At 41.5% G+C, this 16513-nt stretch overlaps 1 protein-coding gene across 1 annotated transcript in view; it reads left to right on the top strand.

Moving 5' to 3' along the window:
* Nucleotides 1-235: 235 nt before the first annotated feature.
* The window catches only part of PALLD (palladin, cytoskeletal associated protein), a 388152-nt gene continuing 371874 nt past the window's right edge, over nt 236-16513 (top strand). The window contains exon 1 of the mRNA XM_049864820.1: nt 236-348. The gene's annotated coding sequence lies outside the window, so the exon portion shown is untranslated. The remainder of the gene's footprint in view (nt 349-16513) is intronic.

Here is a 16513-nt window from a genome sequence, read left to right on the forward strand (position 1 = left end):
GAGTATCTTATCAGCAAGCACATTAACTCAAACAATGACCACTCTTATCTGCAAAGGCCAGGTTCAGGCTTATTAGTGAAGCGAATTGGCAGCCACCCCTCTTCACATAGCAACTGGGCAAATATTGTTCCAGCCCGCAGAGTGACCAATGAGAAGGAAGATAGTACCGTCGAATCTTTTCAATACAAGTAGTGTTAGTGTGAACAACCTCTCTTTCACTCTCGCTCTCCCTCTCATTTCATCTTTACTGATTCAAGAGTATGATCTCATCTACAGACTGTAAATACTTGGGGACTTTTATGAAGGGAAAATATTACGAGTGCTGCAGTTTCTTCAAGAACAACTTAGGTAGGCACTTCGGTTTAATTACTGCTGCTTTGTATCGTGTTGTGGTATTTGAGAGGTACTGCAGAGTCAGTACATTCATTATGGGTATTCCTAAATGTCAGTGTATGAATCAGCAGTCATGATGATTTTTATTATTCTAGAATGATCTAGAATAACTGAAATTAAACAAGCTGCAGGTTTTCTCATCACTTAATGAAGAAGCCAAGCACCTTTGTTCTGAGACTCGGGAACTGGAACGGGTTAGCCAGGCGTATGGAGAATTAAAGTCAAACTTGACCCCCAACCATTTGTAACTGAACCTTTGTGTAAGCTGACCACACCCTTCATTAATTCTTCTGCTGTCTAGCCTTTATGTGACAGAAGAGCAAAACTACTAAAAACTGTGTCCTGAGAGTAATGGCAGGGAGGAGTCTTTTAAAAACACGGAATCTGGTTTCTCTTTGCAATTCTAAAGGACACATCACAGGATTTACATGCATACAGTCCAACAGTGACCGTGTGTCCTGTGTCTTTCTTTTTACTTGGGCTTTTTGCCTCGTTTTATGGCACTGGCATTTATGGACGCCTCTACCCCCCTCCTCAACCCCAGTGTAAATGTGTGTTGTTATAACTCAAGGAGGAACCGGGGCTTCAAATTACCTCCCTGGGTGCAATAGTCTTGCTTATTTACTGAGTGCAAAGCAAACAACTTGGGTTAATATCAAAGGTTTGAATGCAATGTGCCTCAGGGTTTACTAATACAAAAAAAAAAAAAATTTCAATAATTGTCTCTCAGTTCAACCTATGAGTTCTGCCTTTGTAAATGCTGATGTTTGGTTTTTGTGTTTAGCCCGGAAGAAAATTCCCACAAATGCAAACTCATTCTGGCCACCTAAGAATTTTGTCATAGAAGCAGCATGCCTTCTTTCCCTTGTGGGTTTTGGAACAGGGCCACACGGTGTTTTCAGCTGGCCCAGTAATACCTTTTAGACAGGGCTCGAGGATTTGGCTTAATTGAGTACAACAGGTTAACAAAAGTGCCAGTGTTCCTTCAACACCAAAACCAAAATGCTCTGTGGACCTAAAGCTAATGCTAAATATTACATTAAATTGCCTGTTGCATTTTTCCCTATTTATCTTCTGAGATAGGAATAAAATTAAAGTGTGTGACCGTAGCAGCATCCGTAACATTTTATGAGACAAAAGATCCTTTTTTCCGCACAAAGATCCAAGCCAGAAGCATTATCCTTTAAGGAAAGCAAGTAAGGCTGGAGGGACATATTTTTACAGTCATATTATGAAAATACTAAAGAGCCAATGTCCTGAGGTCAGATTGTGAAACGCAGCTGTTCGCATTCATTTGTGTCCTGGATTGACACTCTTGGTTAATTCCTGAATATTGATCAGTTCTTACCCTCCAACACACCTAACAATGGAAAAGTTTTTCCCCTTCCCGTTTCTTCTCAAATCACATTTTAGGGATAACAAAGAGGCGAATATAAACGTATGCCTTGTGAAGTATTTATTTAGGCTATATGCCTGACTCTGTTTTGTAATCTTGATTTTCATTCTCCAGAGATTACTTCTTTGGCTCTCTTCCTTTAAAATCATGGCAGAGTTCTCGTCAAAAGGAAGAGGCATACAGAGCTTAAAAGCTTTCAGGCCGTAAATTCACTTTACACTCCATCCTATCCACCTTTGCCTTCTTCACCGTTCCTTCCTCATTTATTCGTTCTTCCAGTCACTACCACTGCTGCCTTTTTTCTTCTGCTTTATTTATTCTGTGCTCCAAACACTCGCCAGTCAATCTGCGTGTTTATACGTAATTCTGAATTATAAGTAGAAGATTCTAACTGGATTCATCTTATACCTAAGGGAAATTATTATTTTCTTTCTAAATGTAGGCACAACTTGAAGGAGCCCTGGTGGCACAGTGGTTAAGCACTCGGCTGCTAAACTAAAGGTCGGTGGTTCAAAACCACCAGCCGCTCCACGGGATAAAGATGTGTCAGTCTGCTTTTGAAAAGACTTACAGTCTTGGAAACCCAGTGGGGCAGTTCTATTGTCTCCTGTAGGGCCGCTATGAGTTGGAATTTGACTGGACGGCAATGGGTTTGGTTTTGTTGGTCTTTGGAGGCACAACTTGTACATTAGCAATCAAATGCATCTACTTCACTATTTGACTTGTTAGGGAAAACCTATTGCTGTTAGGTGCCATCAAGTGAATTTTGACTCATAGCGACTCCATATGGCAGAATAGAACTGCCCCATGGGATGTTCTAGGGTGTAATCTTTTCAGGAGATCAACAGGTCTTTCTCCTACAGAGCCACTAGGTGGATTCAAACCACAAAACTTTTGGTTAGCAGGTGAGCACTTGACCATTGCGCCACTAAGACTCCCTTACAGAGAACATAAAGTTAATATTTGACACAACTTTTCAACCAATCACTTAGTAGTTTCAAGGTATATTTAAGAAAAACATTTTAATGACAATCACTGACTCCATTTAAATTCCACTAGACTCTCAATATGTAAGTTATTTTTCATTGACCCAGAATTCTGAACACTGTCTATAAAAATCATGCCACTCTGTTCTCTTTATTCTCCTATGATATATTGCATTTATTAACACTCATTAGCAATCTGGTTTTATGGAGCAGAATGCAAGATTTTTTGAGGCAGATTTCAGGCCATGTACAATGTTATGTCGAGTCCATACTAATAAACGAAAGTGTCTTAAAGCTTCTTCTGCAGATTTTAAAACCTGGAGAGAAGTTAATCTTGTGAAAAAATTCTATTGCTTCTTGAGAAAACTGCAAATGACTAAATGGGTTATAATACTTTTGCTTAAAATGCTAGCCTAACTAGACACTCAGGAAATACTGATTGAGGGACAGAATAAATTAATTAATAAGTACCATCTCCTGGAATCTCCTATACAGTGACTGAGAGAACAAATTACACATGAGTATGGCCACTCGGGTGTTGGCTTGGCCCTCATAAGACACTATGTAACAGGAACTTACAACAGGAGACAAGCACTATTTACTAAAAAATAGACTCCCTGCTGAAGACAAGCCAGATGATATTGGATTCTAGGAATCCAAGGATAAAAAGACAATTCCTGCCCTCAGGGGAGCTTACCGTCTGGTAGGGAGACAAACGTAGCGAGTAAGTTCTCTACAGTATAATGCCTTGTATAATGGAGGCATAAAATGATGGTTTACGATAACCACTAGCCTGCCAACAATTTGAGTAGATTTGAGAGAGGTGAGAATAACAAGGAGAAAGCCCTACTTACTAAAAAAATAGACTCACTCTACTTTCTGATAAGGTCTCCCCCTGTATTTGTCCTTTTAGCCAGTTCGTCATCCCGATCATCAGAGCCATCATTTTTGGTATCATTGTTGAACACTTGGTATGTTCCAGGCACTCCATTAAGCATCTCACATACAAGATCTGATTTAATCTTCACAACAATTCCACGAGGTAGATATTTGCCAGATGCAAAAACTAAGGCGTAAAGAGATTAATTATCCAAGATGGTGTTGTTGGTTAAGTTGCAAAACAGTTACAGACTCAGCTTGGTCTCTAGTGGTAGAAAAATATTAAAGGGCCGCAGCACCGTTTGATTTTCCCTGTGTTCCTAAACCCTTCCAAAGGATCACCTGTTGTTGCCGAGTTGATTCTAACTCATAGCAACCCCTATACGACAGAGTAAAACTGCCCCATAGGGTCCCCAAGGCTGTAATCTTTACAAAAGCAGACTACCACAACTTTCTCCCTTGGAGCGGCTGGCGGGTTCGAACTGCTGACCTAGCAGTTGGCAGCTGAGCAGTTAACCATTGCACCACCAAGGCTCCTTTTCCAGAGGATACTGAACCCATTGCCATCAAGTCAATTCCGACTCATAGTGACCCTGCAGAACAGAGTAGAACTGCTCCATAGAGTTTTCAAGGAGCACCTGGTGGATCTGAACTGCCAACCTTTCATTTAGCAGCTGTAGCTCTTAACTACTACCGCACCAGGTAGGGATGTCTAATAAGCATGTCAAATTGAATACATCCAAAACTGAATACTTGATTCAACACCCTACTACCCAATCTGTTCCTCCTACAGTCTCAGTAAACGGCATCACCATACACTTACTTAAGGCAAAACACCCGGAGTTCTGCTCTCTTGGCTTCACAGTCCATTTTATCAGCAAGTCCTATTGGCATAACTTCCAAATGTGAGCTTCTCACCATCTTCACTGCTCAACCCTGGTCAAAGCCACCATCTTCTCTTCCCAAAACATCAGCAGCTACCTCCTAAATAGTACTCTTCCTTTTGTGCCCCTGTGGTTCATTCTCTATGTAATCATAAAACCAAAAGCCAAACTTGTTGCCATCAAGTCAATTCTGACTCACAGTGACTACAGGACAGAGTAGAACTGCTCCATAGGGTTTCCTAGGAGCAGCTGCTGGATTCGAACTGCTGACTTTTAAGGTTAGCAGCAAAACTCTTAACCACTTCACCAAGCCCACTGCCGCCGAGTCGATTCCGACTCACAGTGACTCTATAGGACAGAGTAGAACTGCCCCATAGAGTTTCCAAGGAGCATCTGGGGGATTCTAAGTGCCAACCTTTTGGTGAGCAACCGTAGCTCTTAACCATTCTACCACCAGGGTTTCCACCACTGTGCCAACAGGGCCATGGAGTGGTGTTTTTAGAATATAAATCTATGATGACATTAGACTGCTTATAGCCCACCAGGAACTTTTTATTGCATTTCATACAAAACCCTCTCTCCCTGCACGTCTACAGGTAAAGCCCAGCACGTTCTTGGCCTCACCTATCTCTCCAACCTCATCTCCTACCCTTCTCTTCCCCGTGGCGCCCCTACTTCCCCACTCCTATAGCTATAAACCAAAACCAAACCCATTGCCGCTGAGTTGATTCCAACTCATAGTGACTTTGTAGGACAGGGTAGAACTACCCCATAGGATTTCCAAGGCTGTAATTTTTAGGAAGCAGACTGCCACGTCTTTCTCCTGTGGAGCGACTGGTGGGTTCAAACCACCGAGCTTTTGGTTAGTAGCTAAGCACTTAACCACTGCGCCGCCAGGGCTCCATTCCTATAGCTATCTTCTGAGTAAATTGACTTTTTTTTTTTTTTTTTAACCATTTCTTAGATCCCAAGCACAGGAAATCTCAGGGCCTGTGCATTTATGGTACCACCTGCCAGGAAGGATGGTCCCTAGATCTTATTATATGGTGACATGTCTTAGCTTGAAAGTCGTCATCTCAGGGAGGCTTATGCTAAACACTCTAGCTAAAGGGTCCTTCCGCACCACATCCCATCACTTACCATCCCATTGCCTTATTTTATTAATTATACACCATTTGTCACTATCTGAAACTATTTATGTGTTTATGTATTTAACTATTCACTAAACCTTTTTAAAAAAAAAAAAACATTTCCATCAAGTCAAATCCGACTTATAGCGACCCTATAGGACAAAGTAGAACTGCCCCATATGGTTTCCAAGGAGCACCTGGTGGATTCGAACTGCCCACCTTTTGGTTAGCAGCCGTGGCACCTAGCCACTACTCCACTTCAGCTTCACTAAACCTTTAGCTCCTTCATAGCAGGAAGTTTGTCTATTTTTCCCAGTGCTACATATCCCCAGTGCTTAAGATAGCACCTAACACATAGTATGAACAAACGAACGGCTAAGAAGATTGCATGTGTAACCTGTTGCTGTAAATTCGATTCTGACTCAACTGCTCCATAGAGTTTCCAAGGAGCACCTGGGGGACTCGAATGTTGACCTTTTCATTAGCAGCCATAGCACTTCACCACTGCGCCACCAGAGTTTCCAAGAAGATTGAGGGTCATGTAATTAAATAAATCCAAATGCTCTCTGGCTTTTATCAGAAGGAAAAGGACAATAAATCAGTTCAGAGGATTGAGTGCTATGGCCCAAGGGTGCAAAGACCTCTACAATAACATGGATATTTGGGAAGCAGCCACCTCTAGCTGGGAGGTCAAAGAAGGCTTCCTGGAGAAAGTGGTGCTTACAAGCAGCCTTCTTTCCTAAGGTCTATTCATTTTGCAATAACAAAGTATAAGGGTATCCTTCCTAAAATGTATTGATGTGGAATATGAATCATGATACTGTGTTTCTAAAGGCTTGGGACTACTAACATCATCACGATCGCTCCGCTCATTTATCATTGGAGTACAACCTCTTACTTTTGGATCTTTGGGCTAAAGGGAAAACAATTTCTGGGAAGCATCTCTCTTTTTGCAAGGTTTATCCTTAGCTTGCCAGGAGAGCTGCATTTTGGGATGATCTGTGTCACGTCTTGCTTTCAGAGTCTTATTGATGTTGTCGTGGTGCTTAACTTAGCGTAATACTGGCATAAACAATATAGTCATGGAATGCTGGAAATAAGAAGGGCATGTGGAGAAGCATCAGACATCCATTGGGCAGTTTAAAATATTATCTTCATAAAACCTTTCAAAGTCAGAAGTTTTTTGTTTTGTTTTTTAATTATCCATTTTGAATCACCTGAGTCACTTCTCTTCTTACCTGGGTGCAGTGACTGATTAGCTGATTCTAAATAATTATGCTTTAGGAGATGCTTATACAGATGTCCTCTTGTACACTTTGCCAATGCTCAGTTTCTTGCTTCTATTTTTACAGTAACTTCCTACTGGCCTTTCTCCTTGTTATTCTACCTCTCTCAAATCTACTGAAACTGTTGGCAGGCCAGGGGTTATGATAAACTATCATTTATTGCCTCCATTATACAAGGCATTATACTGTAGAGAAGTTACTTATTCACTATGTCTGTCTTCCTACTAGACGGTAAGCTCCTTGAGGGCAGGATTGTCTTTTTATCCTTGGATTCCTAGAACCCAATATCATCTGACTTGTTGTCAGCACTCAGTCGTAAGTAATGAATGAAACGAGTCATTCTCAAAAGCTCTCTCTCCCTTTATGTAAGTGGAGAAAAGGAACATGAAGCACCCACTCTTTTGCCCTAACTTTGAGTTGGAGGTTGGCAGCATTTGGAAGTAGAATATACTTATTACAGACACCTCATAACATGATGGCGTTGTCGCAGATGCTCTTAAGAGTCAGCAAGAGGTGCTAAAGTAAGATATTAATGCTGGAAAAATGCCTCGGGCTCAGAACGTATTTATCACTGTCTGCCTCGCTTAAATATGAGATCTCAACATTCACCAGCACTTTATTGTCTGTCTTTTCCCAATTGTTATGTCTGCTATTATTTTAACATCTGGAATTAAAGGCTCACTTAGCCCTTTAGAAGCTAGTTAATACCTTTTAATCACCATGACTACAAAAACAGGTATCGGTATCGGCCACCGGCTGAATTGCGTTGCCCTGAGTTAACCTGACCAGCACTTGTCATCGGTGAGTTTAATACAGGCTTCTCCGATTTTAATGTGCACCTGAGTATCTTGTTGAAATGCAGCTTCTTTGTCAGTGGGTCTGGGGTGAGGCATACCCATTAACATTCAGGGAAGCAGTGCTCTGTAGAATTCCAGTTTGGGCCTTCTGCACTTGTCAGTTTCAAGTTTGAAGTCAATCCTAGCAGTTTCCTATTTTTCAACTAGAGAATGGGTTTTCAGAGGAAAAGAAGAGCATATGGAGATCAGAGAAAGGGATAAAACAGAAGATTTATATATAAACTTTAGCTTTATGTCTTTGCCTGGGGCAGATGTTGCTTTCAATCCCAGGGAGTCTCACTGAATCTTCCACAGTGAGGGGTCAAGGTAGTCGTCCACCACATGGTTAACAGCACCAGAAAGTGACTTAATCTCTTTAAGCCTCAGCTTGTACCTTTCTAAAATGTGGATAGGAACGATGTCTCCTCAGGAGGGACATTGTGAATACTAAATGAAATACAGCATTTAAAGCACACAGTAAGTAATCAATGACTGTCAGCTATTACAACTCTCAAAAGAACCCAATGGCTAAGGTTCAACCTACGAATGTTTGATAAATTGAGTCTGAAAAACAGGGGAATACTCAGATACTGCAGCAATTCCATTTAAATTGAGCAATACACATATGCACAAGTAGATATAAATCAATATATATCTAGGTTGATAAACATGTATATAATATTGGGTGGGTAAAGATGGAAAAGATCAAGGTCAACTTTCCTAAAATAAATATTTAAAGGGAAAATAACAAATAAAGAAAACATCGGAATCATGCTTATACTTCTATTGTAAAAACCAAACATTTGGTAACTTAAGGGGACGTTATTTTTACTACATCAAAAACTATTTTGAAATATTTTCTGACCTGGTATTTAAAATGTAAACTTAACGTTATATTCATAGTTGCCTTCTACATAAGGCAGTGTCTGGTGCATGAAAGACTCTCTACTCCTACATGAAGGAACTTATACTACCTGGTGGCACAGTGGTTAGGCGTTCAACTGCTAACCAAAAGGTCAGCAGATGGAATCCACCAGCTGCTCCTTGAAAACCCCATGGGGCACTTCTACTCTGTCCTATAGCGTTGCTGTGAGTTGGAATCAACTTGACAGCAACAGTTTGGGGTTTTTTTTTTTTTGGCTTTTTAGTTCTAGTACTTTACCATTCTTTGGAAGCCATGAAGGACTGGAGCAAACAAACAACTAGAGATGATAATAAAGGAGGAAACAGCGTGCTCATGAGGGAGCTTTCTTGTTTTTCTTCCCTGACAGAACTTCAACTCATTTCTATATACCCCATCCCTAATACACTTACATTGTTAGCTGCCATCAAGTTATCCCCGCCTCATGGCCACCCCAGGTGTTACAGAGTAGACCTGAGCTCCGTAGGGTTTCCTTGGCTATCGTCTTTACAGAAGCAGACTGCCGGCCTTTTCTTCCGAGGAGCTGCTGGGTGAGTTCAAACCACCAACCTTTTGCTTAACAGCAAATCGCAAACCGCTTGTAGCAGCCAGGTTTCCAACATACTTATCATATAGCCGATACAGCCTTTAAAAACAAGAGAAAAAACCCAATAGAATATGTACAAAATTAAAATAAATATAGAGAATTATTTCCTTGTGTTATGTTAGGAAAAGGTAGGAGGAAGAGTAGTGAGATCTAAGATATTATTCCTAGGGTATTTTGCTAAGTGTAGGCTATAGATGGGAGCCCTGGTGGTGCAGTGGTTAAGAACTTGGCTGTTAACTAAAAGTTCAGCAATTCAAATCCACCAGCTGCTCCTTGGAAACCCTATGGGGCAATAGGGTCACTGTGAGTCGGAATTGACGCCACAGAAACGGGTTTGGTTTCTTTTGGTTTAGGCTGTAGACGAATGAATTGAGGCTTCATTTACAGTTTTCGAAAACATATGTGAAAGTAAATAGAGGCTGCAACTAAGAAATTGCCCCCTAGATCCGTGCTTCTCAAACCTTTATATGATACAAGTCTTATTAAAAGCAGATTCCGATTGAGTAGATGCTGGGTGGGCACTGAGATTCTGCATTTCTAACAGCACCCAGATGCTGCTGATGCCCCTGTCCTGCAGACCACACTGTGAGTAGCCATGTCCTAGACGATACAGGCTGCCACCTGTATACTCAGTGTGACTGAACTGGGTCAAGGTCAATTTTACTTGAAGAAAATGCTTATTTTTTCCATATAGGGCTATATAACTAAATGGACTTAATTTTACACATCTCAGTTGTTTTCCATCTTTCAGTTGTTGGGACAGTTGTGATATTATTATTCTTTTCCCAATGTACTTTCACTCTACTTCTGCTTCTGCTCAGTAGCCCCGGGGACCTCCTCTACTGTTTCCCATGTCTGCTCTCCTTCAATCTCTTTTCTCCTCTCCAATCTTCCAAATCCAAACTGAAGTGGCGTGCCCACCCCGTGAAAGCTGTCGTCTCCATCTCATCTCACCAATCTTATCAAGTACACTTATATTTTCTGAGCCTCGAGATTCTCATCACTGAAATAAGGAGAATGAAGTATTGTATGAGGTAAACAAGATGGCATTTAATGTATCCAACGAAATAGTACCAAAATATATCCGTTTCTGCCCCTACCCGACTTATCTTGTCCCACTCCAAATGGGACAATCTAAAATTATTTCATATGCCAGCCAGGTAGTTGCCGTGGAGTTGAGTCCGACTCATGGTGACCCTATGGACGTCAGAGTAAACCACACTTTGCGGTTGCTTGCGCCTTCAGTGGCTGAATTTTTGGAAGTAGGGCTTTATTTCAAGGTACCTCTGGGTGGACTGGAGCCTCCAACGTTTGGGTTAGCATCACCCAGGACTCCCATTACATGCATACATCATGTAAAATTTTGTCCTAGCTGATAGAGTACCCTAAGACTCTCAAATTGTTTCACCTCTTGTCTTCAAATTTAATTGCAATAATTAATATCAATAAATCCTGGCTTCCACACCTTTTAAGCTTCTGTATGCTGAACCACTATAGTGTAGGTTGACTTGGAACGCCAGCACACACAGAACAGATGCCAAACGATGTAGTTGGTATTTTTACTGTGTCTCTGGCATTAAGCAAATATAATTTTAAAGAAACATGTTTATGAATCATTTTTCTTGGATCAGGACCAAAAATAATTATTTTACGTTTTGTCTTCTTTTCATTTATATTTCTACTTAATCCTTCATTAGAATATGTGTTAACATTCCTAATTTGTATGATGCGCTTAATGAAAAGTGGGATATATAAAAGAAATGTCACTTTTAGAGCAACTAAAGAATTGTTTTCCATCTTAATCACCAAGCATGTCAGAAACATTGTTTAAATGTCTTCTGTTTCAATCTGTGGTTTGTTTCTGCCATCCAAAAACGAGTAAACTTTAGTAACACCCATCTGTGTTTCTGAATATGAGTGTTCAAATGTGGACCATGTGTGATGGAAAATTCTCTGATGACTGAGAATATGGATAGACTCAAGGGGGGTTGTTTGGTGGAAAATTATTGTATATTTTTATTCATACATTTAACAAACGTTTATTCTGGGCCAGGTTCCAGGAGTACCAAAAAACCAAACCCGTTTCCGTCAAGTCGATTCCAACTCACTGTGACCCTGTAGGACAGAGTAGAACTGTCCCATAGGGTTTCCTGGGAGCTGCTGGTGAATTTGAACTGCCAACCTTTTGGTTAGCAGCCAAATTCTTCTCTCACCGAAATTCTCTCTCTCTCTCTCATACACACACAGAAAGTACACATTTGGAATGTCTACTAGAGTTTTCTCCCCTCTATTAGTTATTTTGGAGCCCTGGAGGCACAGTGGTTAAGAGCTACAGCAAGCTACGGCTGCTAACCAAAAGGTAGGCAGTTCAAATCCACCAGCCAACCCTCGGAAGCCCTATGGGGCAGTTCTACTCTGTCCTACACAGTCGCTGTGAGTTGGAATCAACTCAGTGGCAACGAGTTTGGTTTTTGTAGGTTTGTATTAGCCTATTAGCTATTTTATACCAGTTCTACGATAACTGTAAATGGTTTTTGAATGATAAAAATTCCAATTATTTAATATGACAGAAATTCTAATGGATTAGAAGACAGAGATGTCTGTATTAGAAAATATTTTTATTTGATAACAGAGGTAACAGCATCCCCCATACGTTGAGAAGCCCCCATGTATGGAGGATGTAAGGATCACAGGACATTCTGTCAAGCATAGTAGAATAATACCTTTGAGTTTATACCACATTGCAGTTTTCCAAGTGTTTTCATAACCATTATATTGTTCAGTTCTCACAGCATCCTTATGTGTTGTGTGTACATGTGGATGTGGATATATAAGTGTGAGTCTGTGAAAGTATGAGCAGAATATGTGAGTGTGTGTGAATGTAGGACACTGGAAGTGTGACTGACAACATAACTTCAGTTGTACTAGCAGGTTTTAGAAAAGAGATTTGAAAATGGTCCTGTGCTTCCACCCCTATTTCTCTCCACTAACCCAACTCCTCTAAGATGCTTTACGAGGTGGGGATGAGAGCCATCCCATAGCTCGCCTGTGCAGTAATGACTGCATGTGAAAACACTCTTCTACAGAAGAGAAAAGGGAGAAGTGCCTGTGCTTTCAATTCCCAGCACCAGCACTGTGTTGCCCTTGGCAGAGACGTGTGAATTCGAATAGTTCAGCTGTGGCTAAGTGAGCAGACTGTTGTTTTCTGAAACACCAGCTGAGGGAGCATGTGGACACAATACCTGATGAAGCCAAAAGGCTTACCCACTACTTCTCTGAGCTCACAGAACAATGGTAAGTGCTAATTTGCGCAATCATCTTAGCACTCTTAAGAGACCAGATTCGTGATTTTCACACAATGACACACACTTCAAAAATATTGGATCTATTGGTAGAATGTCAGGAAAATAACACTGGCTAGATAAACTCCTTTCTCTGAAACCCAGTACAGTAACATTAACTACTATAGCTCTATCTGCATTAAAGCTGCCATTTAGATGTTATTGTTTTATATTCTGGTAATTTTGTTTGAGGCTGAGAAGAGGTGTCTCTGAAAAATGTTAACTCGGCCAAAGTGTTTGAGCGTGTTAAGTTAGCTCTGGTACAGCACATTACTTCTCCTCGTCCTTTGTTTTTGTTGTTAGTTGTTGTCCAGTTGATTCCAACTCATGGTGACCCCATGTGTGTAGCCTAGAACTTCTCCATAGGGTTTTCAAGGCTGTGAACTTTTGGAAGCAGATCGCCAGGCGCCCCTAGGTGGGTTCAAACTGCCAACCTCTCAACTAGTAGTTCAGCGCTTAACTGTTCACGCCACTCAGGGACTACTTTCCTGGTCCTTAAAAAACCAAAAACCCATTGCCACCGAGTCAATTCCAACTCATAGCGACCATATAGGACAGAGTAGAACTGCCCCATAGGGTTTCCAAGGAGTGGCTGGTGGATTCAAACTGCTGACTTTTTGGTTAGTAGCCAAACTCTTAACCGCTGTACCATCGGGGCTCCTTTTTTTTTCCTGGTCCTCAGGAAGCCTGAAAAAATATGGCTTTCCATCCAAGCAGTGCCTAGCAGGGCAATATTTCCAGCCTTACAAAAAAAAAAAAAAATTCAGATCCCGTACCCTTTGAATCCAGCATCGCCAAACTCATGGTAAACTACTAAAAAAAAGAAGAAGAAATGTTGCCATCAAGTCAATTCTGACTCCAGGCTGTGCTTATTCGGAAGTAGATCATCAGACCTTTCTTGGTTCCAAAGAGCCTGTAGATAGGTTTGAATTGTGAAACTTTCAATTAGTAGCTGAGCACTTAACTATTTGCATTACCTAAGGATTCAGTAAACCATTAGGGAATGGAAATGTTCCAAATTTATACAGCGACTCACTTAAGAATACAGAGTACTTTCTTTACACAGTGCACTGGGTCTCACAACCAGTCTTCAAGGTTCCTTCCCCCAGCACAGCCCAGAATACGACCATTGCCTCTTTGCTGGCCCCAATTACTTTTGATATGTTTGATCATTGATTTAGGAATTGTGTCGGGATGGAGAGGAGCAAATCTCTCCTTTTACTTTAGAAATGGTAACACAGAGATAGCCGGAGATTTACAGACTTCCCAAGGTAAAACAGAAGTTAAATCAATGTCCAAGAATGGATGAGAACCCAATCTTTCTGAATGTCATTCAGCCCAGTGTGCCTCACAGCAGAGCTTATTGCTTTCCAGGCTCAAAGGGGTCATGCTTTAGAGGGTAATTGGGATATCTGTTGAACAGGCCTAATTTAAACACTAGAGAAAAGTTGTCATCTAGTTGATTCTGGCTCATGGTGACCCTATGTGTGTCAGAGTAGAACTGTGCTCCATAGGGTTTTGGAGGTAGATCTCCAGCATTTCTTTCCAGGTGCCTCTGGTTTGACTTGAACCTCCAAACCTTCAGTTAGCCGAGAGCGTTAACTGTTTACACAATCCAAGGACTCCAGTTCAAGCACTAGATAGACAGATGGATAGAGACATAGACAGACGGATAGATAGATAGCTGCCGTTGAGTCTACTCCCACTCACGGCGGCTTCATATACAACAGAACAAAACATTGTCCAGTCGTCCTTCATTCTCATGATTGCCGGCACGTTCGAGTCGATCATTGAGGCTGTAGTGCCAATCCGTCTCACTAAGGGTCTCCCTTGCACTTTCTGGTTCTCTCCTTCAGCAGACATGATGCCCTCCACCAGTGACTGATTGATTACTCCCAATGACATGTCCAAAGCAAACCAGTTGGACAATGTTCTGTTGTGATACATGGGATTTCATTGGCTAATTTTTGAAAGTAGACCATCACTCCTTTCTTTCTAGTCTGTCTTAGTCTGGAAGCTCTGCTGAAACCTGTCCACTACTGCTGGTATTTGAAATACTGGTGGCATAGCTTCCAGCATCACAGAAACAAACAAGTCACCACAGCGGGACAAACTGACAGATGGGTGGTGGATTTAAGCACTAGCGGTCTTTAAAATCCTACTATACCAAACCATCATTTCAGTCTATTAATTCTCCATTGATTCTTTTGCAGAATTTAAAAGGTGTTTACTATGAAAGGGACTGGACAGTGGGTAGGAGAGAGATGCTGATGAAGAGTGAGCTAATTATATCAGGTGGACACTTGAGACTGTGTTGGCATCTCCTGTCTGGAGGGGGGATGGGAGGATAGAGAGAGTTGGAAGCTGGCAAAATTGTCACGAAAGGAGAGACTGGAAGGGTTGACTCATTAGGGGGAGAGCAAGTGGGAGTACGGAGTAAGGTGTATATAAACTTATATGTGTCAGACTGACTTGATTTGTAAACGTTCACTTGAAGCTCAATAAAAGTTAATAATAATAAAAAAAAAAAAGGTGTTTACTTCTGTATGTCCATAAAAAAATCAGGTGTTCCCTCAGGACAAAGGAGATATGGCCCAGAATACCTTGCAACAAGAGGCTGAGTAGAAACAGAAAGTCCAATACCCTGGATGGTGTCTGTGTAGAGACATGCTTCTCAGTTGGTGGGGAGGTTGGGGGCTTAGGGGACATTTGGCAATTTCTAGAGGTATTTCTGGTTGTCACAACTGGAAGAATGTTACTAGCATCTAGTGAGTAGAGGCCAGAGCTGCTGCTAAACATTCTATAACGCACAGGACAGCCCCCACAATAGTCATCCAGCCCCGAATGTCAATAGTGTTAAGAAACCCTGGTGCATAGACATAAACAACAATCTGCTGACCTTTCAAATGATGACAACTGGGAAGTTCTTCAAGAGTCTAGGAATTTGGAAAATTCTGGGGTCATAATAGTATATCACCATAATGAAAAATTCTTTGAAGTCCATATAGATGGCATCTGGTCAAAAGACTGCATACAAATTGAAGTATTCTTCACCTTCTACTTGGCTTGATACAACGCACCAATATACTTTTGCCCTTGAAGGGAACTACTTACATCATTCAGTAGCAGCCCTTGCTTGGCTGAAGCCGCAGACAGCTCACCAGATTTCACAGGAAGTGCTGCCCAGTGCAGGCTCCGCCAGGGACTCTAGAGACAGGGAAGCTTTACTGCTAGGGAGAGAGGATGTTAAGGTGACTCCAGAAGACAGTTTTGCCAACACTTCCCAGTTTCTCCTTTTTTTTTTTTTTTTTTCTCCAAACCACAGATTGCCTTGCGCATGGTGAGGTTAACCCTCAGCAGCTACTTTTTTTCCCCCTATTTTAACTCTCCCCTGGGGTGCCAATTCTCTAGTCAACACTGCTGAGGAGTAAGAATCTCAGTGCCTCCTCCCATTTCCCACCCCACAGAAATCAACGATACTTAGCTGGGGAAACTCTCCTGACATTCTCAATAGCCAAAACACAGAGTCACCACTTGGCCTAATAGTACTCAGATGACTCATTAAAATGCAGTGGAAAATCAAATGGGTAGGTAAGAGTGGGGGGGAAGAGGAAAGTGGGAAGGGGATAAGACTGTGGGGATTGTGATGGGAAGCTGGTTTCCTGCTGCCTTTCTCCAGGGCCAAATTCATTAAGTCAGAAACTTGGTTGAGTCATTCTAAAGATGGATCTGGTCCTAACGGGCCCTGTTGGATTGGGGTCAGTCTTAGTGTGGTCTGGGAATGCTTACGGGGTGTCCGTTCCCATCAGCAGTGATCTCATAAGTTCATGCCATTCTGAAGGTCACTAATTTGCTTTTCTTTTCCCTCCACCCC

Source organism: Elephas maximus, chromosome 21 (assembly GCF_024166365.1).
Source record: "Elephas maximus indicus isolate mEleMax1 chromosome 21, mEleMax1 primary haplotype, whole genome shotgun sequence".
Taxonomy (NCBI): domain Eukaryota; kingdom Metazoa; phylum Chordata; class Mammalia; order Proboscidea; family Elephantidae; genus Elephas; species Elephas maximus.